The sequence below is a fragment of the Arachis hypogaea genome, chromosome 10 (assembly GCF_003086295.3).
Source record: "Arachis hypogaea cultivar Tifrunner chromosome 10, arahy.Tifrunner.gnm2.J5K5, whole genome shotgun sequence".
Taxonomy (NCBI): Eukaryota; Viridiplantae; Streptophyta; class Magnoliopsida; order Fabales; family Fabaceae; genus Arachis; species Arachis hypogaea.
In genome coordinates this window covers 47,747,236-47,759,398 of record NC_092045.1, presented here as the reverse complement: position 1 = coordinate 47,759,398, position 12,163 = coordinate 47,747,236, and the positions used below count along the sequence as shown (strand labels likewise).

The window sequence follows — 12,163 nt, the reverse complement described above, 5'->3', positions numbered from 1 at the left end:
AGTCTGTAGACCTCAGGGTCAACCCCATTAGTCTTGACAGTGTCACAGATTTGCAAGAATTCAGCTAAAAACTGATGAGGATCTTCCAATGGAAGTCCATGGAACTTGCAATTCTGTTGCATTAGAGAAACTAATTGAGGCTTAAGCTCAAAGTTGTTTGCTCCAATGGCAGGGATAGAGATGCTTCTCCCATAGAAGTCGGGAGTAGGTGCAGTAAAGTCACCTAGCACCTTCCTTGCATTGTTGGCATTGTTGTTGTTTTCGGCTGCCATGTGTTCTTCTTCTTTGAAGAATTCGGTTAGGTGCTCTAAAGAGAGTTGTGCTTTGGCTTCTCTGAGCTTTCTCTTCAAGGTCCTTTCAGGTTCAAGATCAGCCTCAACAAGAATGCCTTTGTCTTTGCTCCTGCTCATAAGAAAGAGAAGAGAACAAGAAAATGTGGAATCCTCTATGTCACAATATAGAGATTCCTTTAGGTGTCAGAGGAAAAGAAAAGTAGAAGACAGAAGTAGAAAATTCAAACTTATCAAAGGAGATGGAGTTCGAATTTTGCATTAAGGGATAGTGTTAGTCTATAAATAGAAGGATGTGAGAAGGAGGGAAGTGATTTTCGAAAATTAAGTAGAAAGTTTGAAAACATTTTTTTGAAAAACATTACTTAATTTTCGAAAAGGAAAATGGAAAAGAAATCAAGTGATTTTTGAAAAAGATTTTGAAATTAGAAATCAAAAAGATTTGATTGAAAACTATTTTGAAAAAGATGTGGTTAAGAAGATATGATTAATTTTAAAAAGATGTGATTGAGGAGAATGATTTGAAAAACATTTTAAAAAGATTTGATTTGAAAATTAAAAACTTGACTAACAAGAAAAGATATGATTCAAACATTAAACCTTTCTCAACAGAAAAGGTAACATACTTGAAATGTTGAATCAAATCAGTAATTGATAGTAAGTATCTTTAAAAATGGAAAGAAATTGGTTTTGAAAAAGATTTGATTGAAAAATTGATTTGAGAAAGATTTGATTTTGAAAAGATTTTGAAAACTTAGAAAAAATTTGATTTGAAAACAAAATCTTCCCTTCTAGCCATCCTGGCGTTAAACGCCCAGAATGGTGCACATTCTGGCGTTTAACGCCCAAAATGCTACCCTTTTGGGCGTTAAACGCCCAACCAGGTACCCTGGCTGGCGTTTAAACGCCAGTCTGTCCTTCTTCACTGGGCGTTTTAAACGCCCAGCTTTTTCTGTGCAATTCCTCTGCTGTATGTTCTGAATCTTCAATTCTCTGTATTATTGACTTGAGAAGACACAAATTAAAAATATTTTTTGATTTTTAATAATAAGGAAAAATCAAAATGCAACAAGAATCAAATAACAATGCATGCAAGACACCGAACTTAGCAGTTTGTATACTACTGACACTAACAGGATGAAAATGCATATGAGACACACAAAACACTCAAGTCAATAGAATTCAAAGATTAGAGCAAGTAAATCGTCAAGAACATCTTGAAGATCACCAAGATACATGAATGAATGCATGCAATTGACACCAAACTTAAGATGAGACACTAGACTCAAACAAGAAATATTTTTGGATTTTATGATTTTTTTTGAATTTTTTTTTGTGTTTTTCGAAAATTAAGTGGAAAAAGATATCAAAATTCTTAATGAGAATTCCAGGAATCAGTGCAATGCTAGTCTAAGACTCCGGTCCAGGGATTAGACATGGCTTCACAGCCAGCCAAGCTTCCAAAGAAAGCTTCGGTCCAAAACACTAGACATGGCCAAAGGCCAGCCAAGCCTTAGCAGATCATTGCTCCAAAAGCAAGATTGATAGAAATCAACAAGCTCTTGTGATGATAAGTTGAAACCTCGGTCCAATGAGATTAGACATGGCTTCACAGCCAGCCAGACTTCAACAAATCATCATGAAACTCTAGAATTCATCTTCAAGAATTTCGAAAAAAATAAATACCTAATCTAAACAACAAGATGAACCGTCAGTTGTCCAAACTAGAACAATCCCTGGCAATAACGCCAAAAACTTGGTGTTGTTGCCGGATCTTGGCACTGATGTTACCAAAAGCTTGCTCAAAACTTGAACAATCCCCGGCAACGGCGCCAAAAACTTGGTGCGCGAAATTGTGAACAATACTTTTCACAACTCTCATAATCCCCGGTCATGAACCCCAAAAACTTGGTAGTTCAATACCATGGCATTACACAACTTCGCACAACTAACCAGCAAGTGCACTGGGTCGTCCAAGTAATAAACCTTACGCGAGTAAGGGTCGATCCCACGGAGATTGTTAGTATTGAAGCAAGCTATGGTCATCTTGTAAATCTTAGTCAGGCAAACTCAAATGGTAATGGTGATGAACGCATAAAAACATAGAGATAAAGATAGAGATACTTATGTAATTCATTGGTAGGAACTTCAGATAAGCGCATGAAGATGCCTTTCCCTTCCGTCTCTCTGCTTTCCTACTGTCTTCATCCAATCCTTCTTATTCCTTTCCATGGCAAGCTTGTGTAGGGTTTCACCGTTGTCAATGGCTACCTCCCATCCTCTCAGTGAAAACGATTACATATGCTCTGTCACAGCACGCGGAATTCAGCTGTCGGTTCTCGGTCAGGCCGGAATAGAATCCATCGATTCTTTTGCGTCTGTCACTAACGCCCCGCCTGCTAGGAGTTTGAAGCACGTCACAGTCATTCAATCATTGAATCCTACTCAGAATACCACAGACAAGGTTAGACCTTCCAGATTCTCTTGAATGCTGCCATCAGTTCTCGCCTATACCACGAAGATTCCGGTTAAAGAATCCAAGAGATATTCACTCAATCGAAGGTAGAACGGAGGTGGTTGTCAGTCACACGTTCATAAGTGAGAATGATGATGAGTGTCACGGATCATCACATTCATCAAGTTGAAGAACACGTGATATCTTAGAACAAGAACAAGCGGAATTGAATGGAAGAACAATAGTAATTGCATTAATACTCGAGGTACAGCAGAGCTCCACACCTTAATCTATGGTGTGTAGAAGCTCCACCGTTGAAAATACATAAGAACGAGGTCTAGGCATGGCCGAATGGCCAGCCTCCCAATAATCTAAGAACTAGATATCCAAAGATGATCTAGAGATCTAAAGTGATCAAAAGATCTCTAAATACAATAGTAAAAGGTCCTACTTATAGAAAACTAGTAGCCTAAGGTGTACAGAGATGAGTAAAAGACATAAAAATCCACTTCCGGGCCCACTTGGTGTGTGCTTGGGCTGAGCAATGAAGCATTTTCGTGTAGAGACTCTTCTTGGAGTTAAACGCCAGCTTTTATGCCAGTTTGGGCGTTTAACTCCCATTTGGGTGCCAGTTCCGGCGTTTAACGCTGGAAATCTTGAAGGTGACTTTGAACGCCGGTTTGGGCCATCAAATCTTGGGCAAAGTATGGACTATCATATATTGCGGGAAAGCTCAGTATGTCTACTTTCCAACGCCGTTGAGAGCGCGCCAATTGGGCTTCTGTAGCTCCAGAAAATCCACTTCGAGTGCAGGGAGGTCAGAATCCAACAGCATCTGCAGTCCTTTTTAGTCTCTGAATCAGATTTTTGCTCAGGTCCCTCAATTTCAGCCAGAAAATACCTGAAATCACAGAAAAACACACAAACTCATAGTAAAGTCCAGAAAAGTGAATTTTAACTAAAAACTAATAAAAATATACTAAAAACTAACTAGATCATACTAAAAACATACTAAAAACAATGCCAAAAAGCATACAAATTATCCGTTCATCATGATGCCTAATGTATGAGACCAAATCCTAACACTTAGTGAAATTTTTATTCCTCTTTCAATTCTCTCCAAAAGCACACACGCACACAGAACCTTCAATTGGAGGAACCCTCACCTTCGCCAATCCACCAGGCACACACTCCTCACCTTCGCCATTCTCACCTTCAACACACATCACCTACGACACTCATCACCTTCACCTTCTCACCGTCGCTATTCACCGTTGCCACCCAGTCACCACTCACCACATGGCTGCGCCACTCACCAGTCACCAGCTCACCCCTCAGAAGCTCACACTCTCATCCTCACTCACACACATAAAAGAGGGAAAAATTAGAAAACGGGAGAACAGGAAGAAGAAGAGAAGAAGAGAGGAGAGGGGAAGGAAGGAGCGGACGACGCCGGCTAGGGCTCTGCCGCGCGGACCATCGTCGTTGCATGTGCTGACCGTCGCCTCGCATTGCCATCTCGTGCACTCACCGTCGCCGCTCAGCATCATCATCGCATGTGCTCACTGTCGCTGCTCAGCATCATCGTCGTCACTCAGCATCCTCATCGTCGCTCACCTGAGAAGGTATGTATCGATTTTCAGTTTGTTTTGTGAAATTTGGGAGGTTTTGGGTTCCAATTTTAGGGTTTTTAATTAGGGGTTGTAGCTTCTGGATATGACACTTATAGGAATTGGGGGTTTTATTGCATGAATGGTTTTAGCTTCCTGGTAGCCGAGAAGCATGTAGCACAGAGCACTCGACTCCTTAGCTGATGAAGAGTCCTTGATCAAATTCTTGATCTCCTTCACAACATCCAAGTAATCTGAATCCGATAACCACAATCCATTAATGGAAATTCTTCAGCTTTATCACAACAACACAAATTCAGCATTTTCTATATTGGGAGAGAATCACACAGAACAGAGGAATCGAGGCAGAGCACCTGAAAAGAAAATAGGAGAAGTATATGTAGAACATGTGGTTGAGACAGCATACTTGTGCTCTCCATAGGAGGAAGGGTAAGAGAAGATAGGATCCTGAATTGGATCCAAAGGGGAAGATCTGAATAAGCATTTGGATTGAGAGAGAATGGTGTAGAGAGCGAGGAAAAGAGTTGTGAAGAGGTATACCAGAGAAAAACAGAGGATCTTGGATTGGAAGATTAGAGGTTTGGCAGTGGTAAAGCCATTTTTGATGTGTTTTGATGTGAGAATGCAGACAGTAACTTGTGTCTTTGCTAGCTGCAAGCCTTCCAAGCAATGCTACTTTCTTCTTGACCTATGTGGCTCTCAAGTAAGATAATATTTCATGTTTCATTTATTTATTTACTATTATTCTTCTAGCAATGCTGATTAAGTCTGTTTGTTATATATGCTAAAGGGTGCATTAATGCAAACTTGATTTACAAATGGTGTTTCCATGATCTTGTTAGTTATCATCTTCTTATGAAGTTGGGTTGTGCATATGATTTAATGTTCAACCAAATTAAATGACTTCTATTCTGTTTGTTAGATTTTTTGTTGGCTATGGTCTTGAGCTGTCCCGGTTAGTTCCTATTATTTTATTCCATTTGAAGAAAAAGTATCTTTGCAAGACTGATGCGGAGGTGAAAGAGGCTTGGGCTCCTAGAGATCTTGGTTATGGGACTAGAGTTCCTGGTGACATGCTCATCGTCACAATCGTTTTCTGCTATTCTGTGATTGCTCCTCTGATAGTCCCATTTGGTGCTCTGTATTTTGGCCTCGGATGGCTTATACTAAGAAATCAGGTGAAGTTCTCATGATTCTATTTACCCATCCAGGATATTAATTGATCTGTGTCATTTTAATAGCTTGAAATCTCATGAATGAGTAGTGTCTTTTTATTATGCTGCTGTTGGTTTAAATTCATACCTAATTTAGATCCCTTCACTATTGAAAGTCTACATTTATCTTCCTTTTAAATAAATAAAAAGGTAGACAGATCATGCACTTTGGATTCATTGATTAATACCAGATCATATATCTCGCCATAATCAGTTCAACAAATTATTTCATTGTAAAATCGTGTTTAACAGATCATATATGATTAATGTGAATGAAGAACACTAGGTTGAGTTGAATTGAATTGAATCATGGATAAGAGCATGTTAGCTGGTTTGGAATCACTTTCAGAAGCTTATCAGCAAAGAACGGCGTCCATGATGGAACAAGTTCAAATCCGTGACAGGCACCTCCTTTTCACTCTATTTGTTAACTAATTCCATGTGTTTTGAGTTGAGCTTCATGTTCCTAAATATTCCTATCATTGAATTCAGCATTTCAAAGTTTGTTCTTTCTCTAAGACTGTGCCAACTGGAGTTAAAATTTGAGTGAAGCAAAAGGAACATATTTGTTCTTTATCTTACCTTCTGATGAAGAATAGAATAGTGTCCTTATGTTTATCAATTTGCCTGGTTTTTATTTTTGACATTAACTCCACCTTAAACAATTTTGATACTTACACTTATTCACTTACTTAACATGTCAGGTGCTAATCAATGCCACTGCTGATCGAAACTGTGCGACACTATCGCAGGTCAGATATTGGCAATAGAATCTTCTGTTTTTTATTTATTTGGTCAAATTTATCAAAACCTTGCATGTTTTAATGTCACCCTATTTTGCTATACTCCTCTAATTTTCTTAGTGCCAACTGCTCTATCTACACATCATGTGTAATTGTAAAACAGATTTGCATAACAATCTTTTTATTCGTCACTATCACTTTTTGGTACAGTAGCAATAGGGGAGAATATGGATCATGGTATTTTGTAATTTAACACTAGTTTCATGTGACTGATAAGGGTGAATGTGAATAAATATTTATTTGTTGGCATAATATGTATAGGATTCTTTGACATTGATTCTTTCTATTCTACCATTTTTGAAATGCTTCAAAGTTGGTCTTTGGCATACATTTAATGATCATATAATTTATTTACTATGTCTAATTTAATTTATTTATTATATCTAATTTGATTTATAAATCATATTTTTGCCTAATTATTCTTTATGGTTTTATCCTAAGCTTAATTAATTGGTTTTATCAGGTTGCATCCAAAAAAAGTTCAGGAGAAGTTCCTTCAAGAGAGGATTAAGGTTGGTGGTAAAGCTGGTGCTCCTGGTGATTCTGTCACTGTCTCCCGTGAGAAGAACAAGAGAGGATTAAGGTTGGTGGCAAGGCTTAATTTTTTTTCTCCCTTAATTTTTCCTTTTCTAGTTCTTACATGCATTTGAAAAGATTTAGGTGCTCCAATTGAATATCTATAGTTTCTGTTTCATGATTTGTTAGTTTGTTTGTGAATATTTGAAATTTGGAATGCTCTGGCTGAGTTGATATTGTTGCTGATTTTGAACCTAAACTTTGGCTTTTGTTGTTGCATTTTCATTTGAATTTCTGGATATATTATAATCAGTTCATATATACAAAATCCACCAATATAATGGTTTTGCAGATTGACGAAGAGCTTCTTCAGGAAGTGGTTAATATGGGATTTGACAGAAATCAATTGGTTGAATCTTTATGCAACATGATCCAAAATGAGGTCTGTGCCCTTCATTTCAGTCGGAATCAGTTGTGCTCAATGGGATAAGCCAAGAATTTGCTTCAATATATGTTCAATTCAGTCGCAGATGTTAGGTGCTCTATTTGACATCAATTTGTTTTTTTCTCTTCTATCATAAGATTAATAACTTTTATTAGAAGATACTTATGTAAGATACAATATTTTGGTTTTTTATAGTTTATTAGTAATAAATTCTAAGTGGTCTAATGTATATTTTAATATGGGTATGTTTAATTTAGAGTGAGATGTATGAATACTCATTTATGATCATCCCAATATTTTTAGTTCATATAAATATATTTTGTTAAAGGATAATTTTTATTATTTAAAGAATATTGTATAGTATTATTATGTATTTATTTTTATTTTATAATTTTTGACTAATTTAATTAAAAAAAATAGGATTATATATATAATCATATTACTAAATATTAGGTTTTAGAAAAAAAATTATTAGAATATATATATATAGAAAAAAAAAACAATGAGGGACCTAAGGCTACACTTATATACAGTAGCTATAGTATACAAAAAAAAGAGGGACCTAAGGCTATGCTTATAAAAAGTAGCTATGGTATACAATGTGGCTACGCTTTACAAGTGATGCAGTAGCGTTGAAAAGCGTAGCCTATTTTGAAAAAATAAAAGCTGAAAAGCGTAGCCTTTGGTCCTGGACAGCATCAGTTGAAAAGCGTAGCCTATTCCCAAACGCCAAAAGCGTAGCCCTTGGTGCAGAAAAGCGTAGCCTTTGAGAATAGGCAACGGCCGAATAGGAATCACCCCAAAAAGCGTAGCCGTTGTCTATTCTGAAAGGCTACGCTTTTCTACACCAAGGGCTACGCTTTTGGCGTTTGGGAATAGGCTACGCTTTTCAAGTGATGCTGTGCAGGACCAAAGGCTACGCTTTTCAGCTTCCATTCTTACTAGAATAGGCTACGCTTTTCAACACTATTGCATCACCTGTCAAGCGTAGCCACGTTATATTCCATGGCTACTTTTTATAAGTGTAGCCTTAGGTCCCTCGTTTTTTTTCATACTATAGCTACTGTATATAAATGTAGCCTTAGGTCCGTTATTATTATTTTTTTATTTTATATATATATATATATATATATATATAATAATTCTGCATTTTTAATTAAATGAGCTAAATATTATAAAATAAAAATAAATACATAATTATACTAAATAATTTTTTTAAATAATAAAAATTATCTGTAACCAAAATATATTTATAATAATGATCCAAAAGTACTAGAATAATGTTAATTTTAAATATTCATACATCTCATTAAAATAAACATAGCCATATCAAAATAACTATGATATCACTTAGAATTTACTACTAATACTCTATAAAAAACTAAAATATTTTATCCTACATAAGTATCTTCTAATAAAAGTCATTAGTCAACTATACATGTATCCATTCCCAACACTACTCTATCTTAGCCAATAAACCACAATAATAATCAACTTAATCTTCATTATCATCATCTTCAATATTATCCTGCATAATTATATAGAAAAGTAATTAGAAAAATATTTATAATGACATTTGCGATTATAAAAATTAAAAAACCAGACTGAAAACTATCAATGACTGATATCATTAATCCTTTCTGTACCGTGTACAAGTTTCACCAATGCATAATAGTGTTTTACAAATCCAAAATTAGAATTCAAAGATCAAAAATGTATAAGCTATAAACCATAAGATAAAGAGCTATAATTTAAAAAATCATCACCTTAGCAGTTAGACAAAAATCCCCTGCCTCGCTCCCACCACAATGCCAAAATCAGAACTGTTGCCACAAAGTTTCCCTATTCTCTTCACATTTGAAAAGTTGATCTCTCCTACACAAGCCAATCTGGAATTATTACTCCTCCAACTACTACTACTACATGCAACAGCAACATATAGAACATGATTAGGACTAGCACCTAAAAACTAAAATTTTAATATATTATTATCATGTTATACATACTATATCTGCTGTTGTAACATTTTTTTAAATTAAAACTAATAACTTTAATTTGAAAATACTAATACTATAAGTCTATAACCATAGCTAGTATTATTTGCTTTTTATCGGCAGATGAATAAAAAAATAGGGAAAATTCATATATACCAAGTCATCCCATGTTTCTTCTAGTTCATGGTGAAAGGAAAAGAGCCAAAAATAGCAATATAGCTTTCAGCCATAGCAAACAGAAGTGCACAAAATCAGAAATACAACAACCAGAATTGTACAAACAATTTTCAGCCACAAACAAACGGAAGTGACACACATATCATTGCAAGAAGTTAGAGGAGGAGATATGTGCTCAGTTTTACAGGAGAACAAAGTGAAACAGACCCAATAAACCAACCAAATTAGCAATTAGCAGTTGAATAATTTTCTTTTTCCAACCAAGCATAAATTATCACCTTAGTCGCAGCTTCCAGGCTTACAAGGTCTAAGTGGAAGTCAAGCAGTCCAGGCAACCTATCAGCTAGAACCTAGAGCCAAAATAGGAAAATGGAAAGAAGGTAAGTGATCAAATGATATATTCCTTTAGTGCAATTGTTATTATACCTTGCAAAGATAGTGCATCAGTGTCATCTTATTGTTAGAAGCACGAGTGTCAGTAAGCTTTAAAAGATTATCCTACTTGAATCCAATTGCGGATCTTGCGGATCTGGCAAGCAACTAATGAAGTAAAAATCTATATATGTCAGAACACAAGTTAGATATATCAGCTCACAAAGAAGGAATGTATAATTTGTACTCATTTTTATTTTATATATCGAAACAAAACACATCTTTTCACCGTTGGATAGAATGTGTAATCTGCATATGATAAGTCTACACCCTCAACCAATGGTAGAAAGGTATGTGCGAGTTTGTAAAATGAGCACACAATTTATTTTTCTGTAATAATGACACTTGAAAGCTAAAATGAAATAGTCCACAATAACATGCTGCACATCCTTCAACTATGAAATTTAATATTTGGTACCTATAATAATCTGAATTTGGCATAAAAGTAGAAGTGTTTAGTAAACCATAGTTTCCTCCAACCAAACTTTGTCTGCAGTATGTTCTGGCGTCATAACAGTTGACATTCCAAGCTGATCCAAATACCTGTGTTATGATGTATTAACATTAGAGTAAATGCTTGTAGAATCTCCAATGACAAAAAAATTAAAAAATAATAAAAAAATTCAAGGTGAGTTAGTTAAACTAACCAGAAACTGTAGACAAATGCATCAAACACAAGATGGTGGCCATTGTTGTAAGCCCCTCCTGCCTCACCAACCCATGCTTTTGCTTTGGTTGCTGATTTTTGAAGTATGTTTTTTAGGCCACTGAATGTGCTAGCCACTCCATCAAGATAGGATGGATCAAGAATTCTTTCAATTAGGTGCTCATCAACTCCTGTAGGTAAGATAAAGTAGTAGCTTTTGTTATAACCAAAATTCATAAACATTTGTCAAATATTATAACAGTAGTATTCCTTTTTGGTGGATGATACCTGCTCCAAGGTTATATATGTGGTGAGATACCACATCAACAGATTTACCAGATTTGTTTACAAATTCCTGGAACCAGTTTGCATCATAGAAGCCACCGGGAGCAATGATCAGTGGCTTATGCCTGATCCCTCTATATACATCATGAAATATGTTTCTTAATGTAGCAATATCAGAAGCATATTAATCTGCAGAAACATTTGCTCCAACTCCACTCCCGCACAATTCATTACCTGCACAAGCAAGAAGGAATTCATTTAAACTATTAATTCTATCAAGAGAGACATGTTATTTTTGTTTCGCAAAAAGAACTTGAAAGACTTGCAATGTTTGTGTTAGAAACTAAATGTGAAATCCTGCTATGTGGAAAAGATAATGAGTCTTAAAACCACCATTTTTTAATTTTAGTCTTATTGAATCAATTACACTGATGCTTGCTACTTTGGCATATATGCAATCAGGGAGCATACACTTACCAAATTCCCAACCAGCAATGCTGTAATTTTTTCTTACAGTATAACAGATAAAAGATTCGGCATTGGAAGAGTTCCATGGTCCAACTGCAGAACCACATTGTAATGTTCTTACAGCAAGAGCATTCAATCCAAAGATAACCTTAGCCCTGAAATATACCTATCATTAATGTTAAACTTTCTTTTTTTCCCCCTTAAAATAAGTTTCCTCTCTTCTCTACTTCATTTCTCCACCATTCCTCCCAACTCCCTATCAGATTTTAAAGTAAGTAAAGGGTCTAAGAAATCAAATGTTGGTAGACGGATCCTAGTTATGGAGCCTACAAACAGTATCCTATATAATTCTGAGTACTTAGTTTTACACTAAATTAGCTATCATAAATAATGATATGGCTATAACAAATTAGTACACACCTGTTCGCATTTTCCCAAATTCTCTTTGTCACCAGTGTATCCCTTCATAAACAAGGGAAATCAAAATTAGAAAAGCAAACAAACCAGAGTAAAAGATATGTTTTTGTAACAGCAGACGCCAAATGAGAAACCTTAGCTGACAAAACAAGAAGGGGAGAGGCTGACAAAACCTTCATCTATTGTAAACATAAAACCATTAGAAAAATTGAACGATCCATCATTGAAACTCTAATGTAATTTAAAAAGGGGAGAGGCTGCATAGCACCAACATAATAACTTACAGCAAATAAGGTAAGAATGTAAGCCCCAACAGCTACTCCCATGCACATTACTGCACTAAGACTGCAGACAAAAAGAATGTTGGGGTGAGATTGCCTTCTCAAAACG

The 12,163-nt window shown here is 35.7% G+C and overlaps 1 long non-coding RNA gene across 1 annotated transcript; it reads right to left on the bottom strand.

Annotated features, from left to right (window-relative positions):
• Window positions 1-8,683: 8,683 nt before the first annotated feature.
• Window positions 8,684-10,031, bottom strand: LOC140175491 (uncharacterized). Its single transcript, XR_011866305.1, has 3 exons — window positions 9,952-10,031; window positions 9,804-9,875; window positions 8,684-8,882 (listed from the first exon to the last, which is right to left on the bottom strand). It is a non-coding gene; the product is annotated as an uncharacterized lncRNA (long non-coding RNA).
• Between the last annotated feature and the right edge of the window lie 2,132 nt (window positions 10,032-12,163).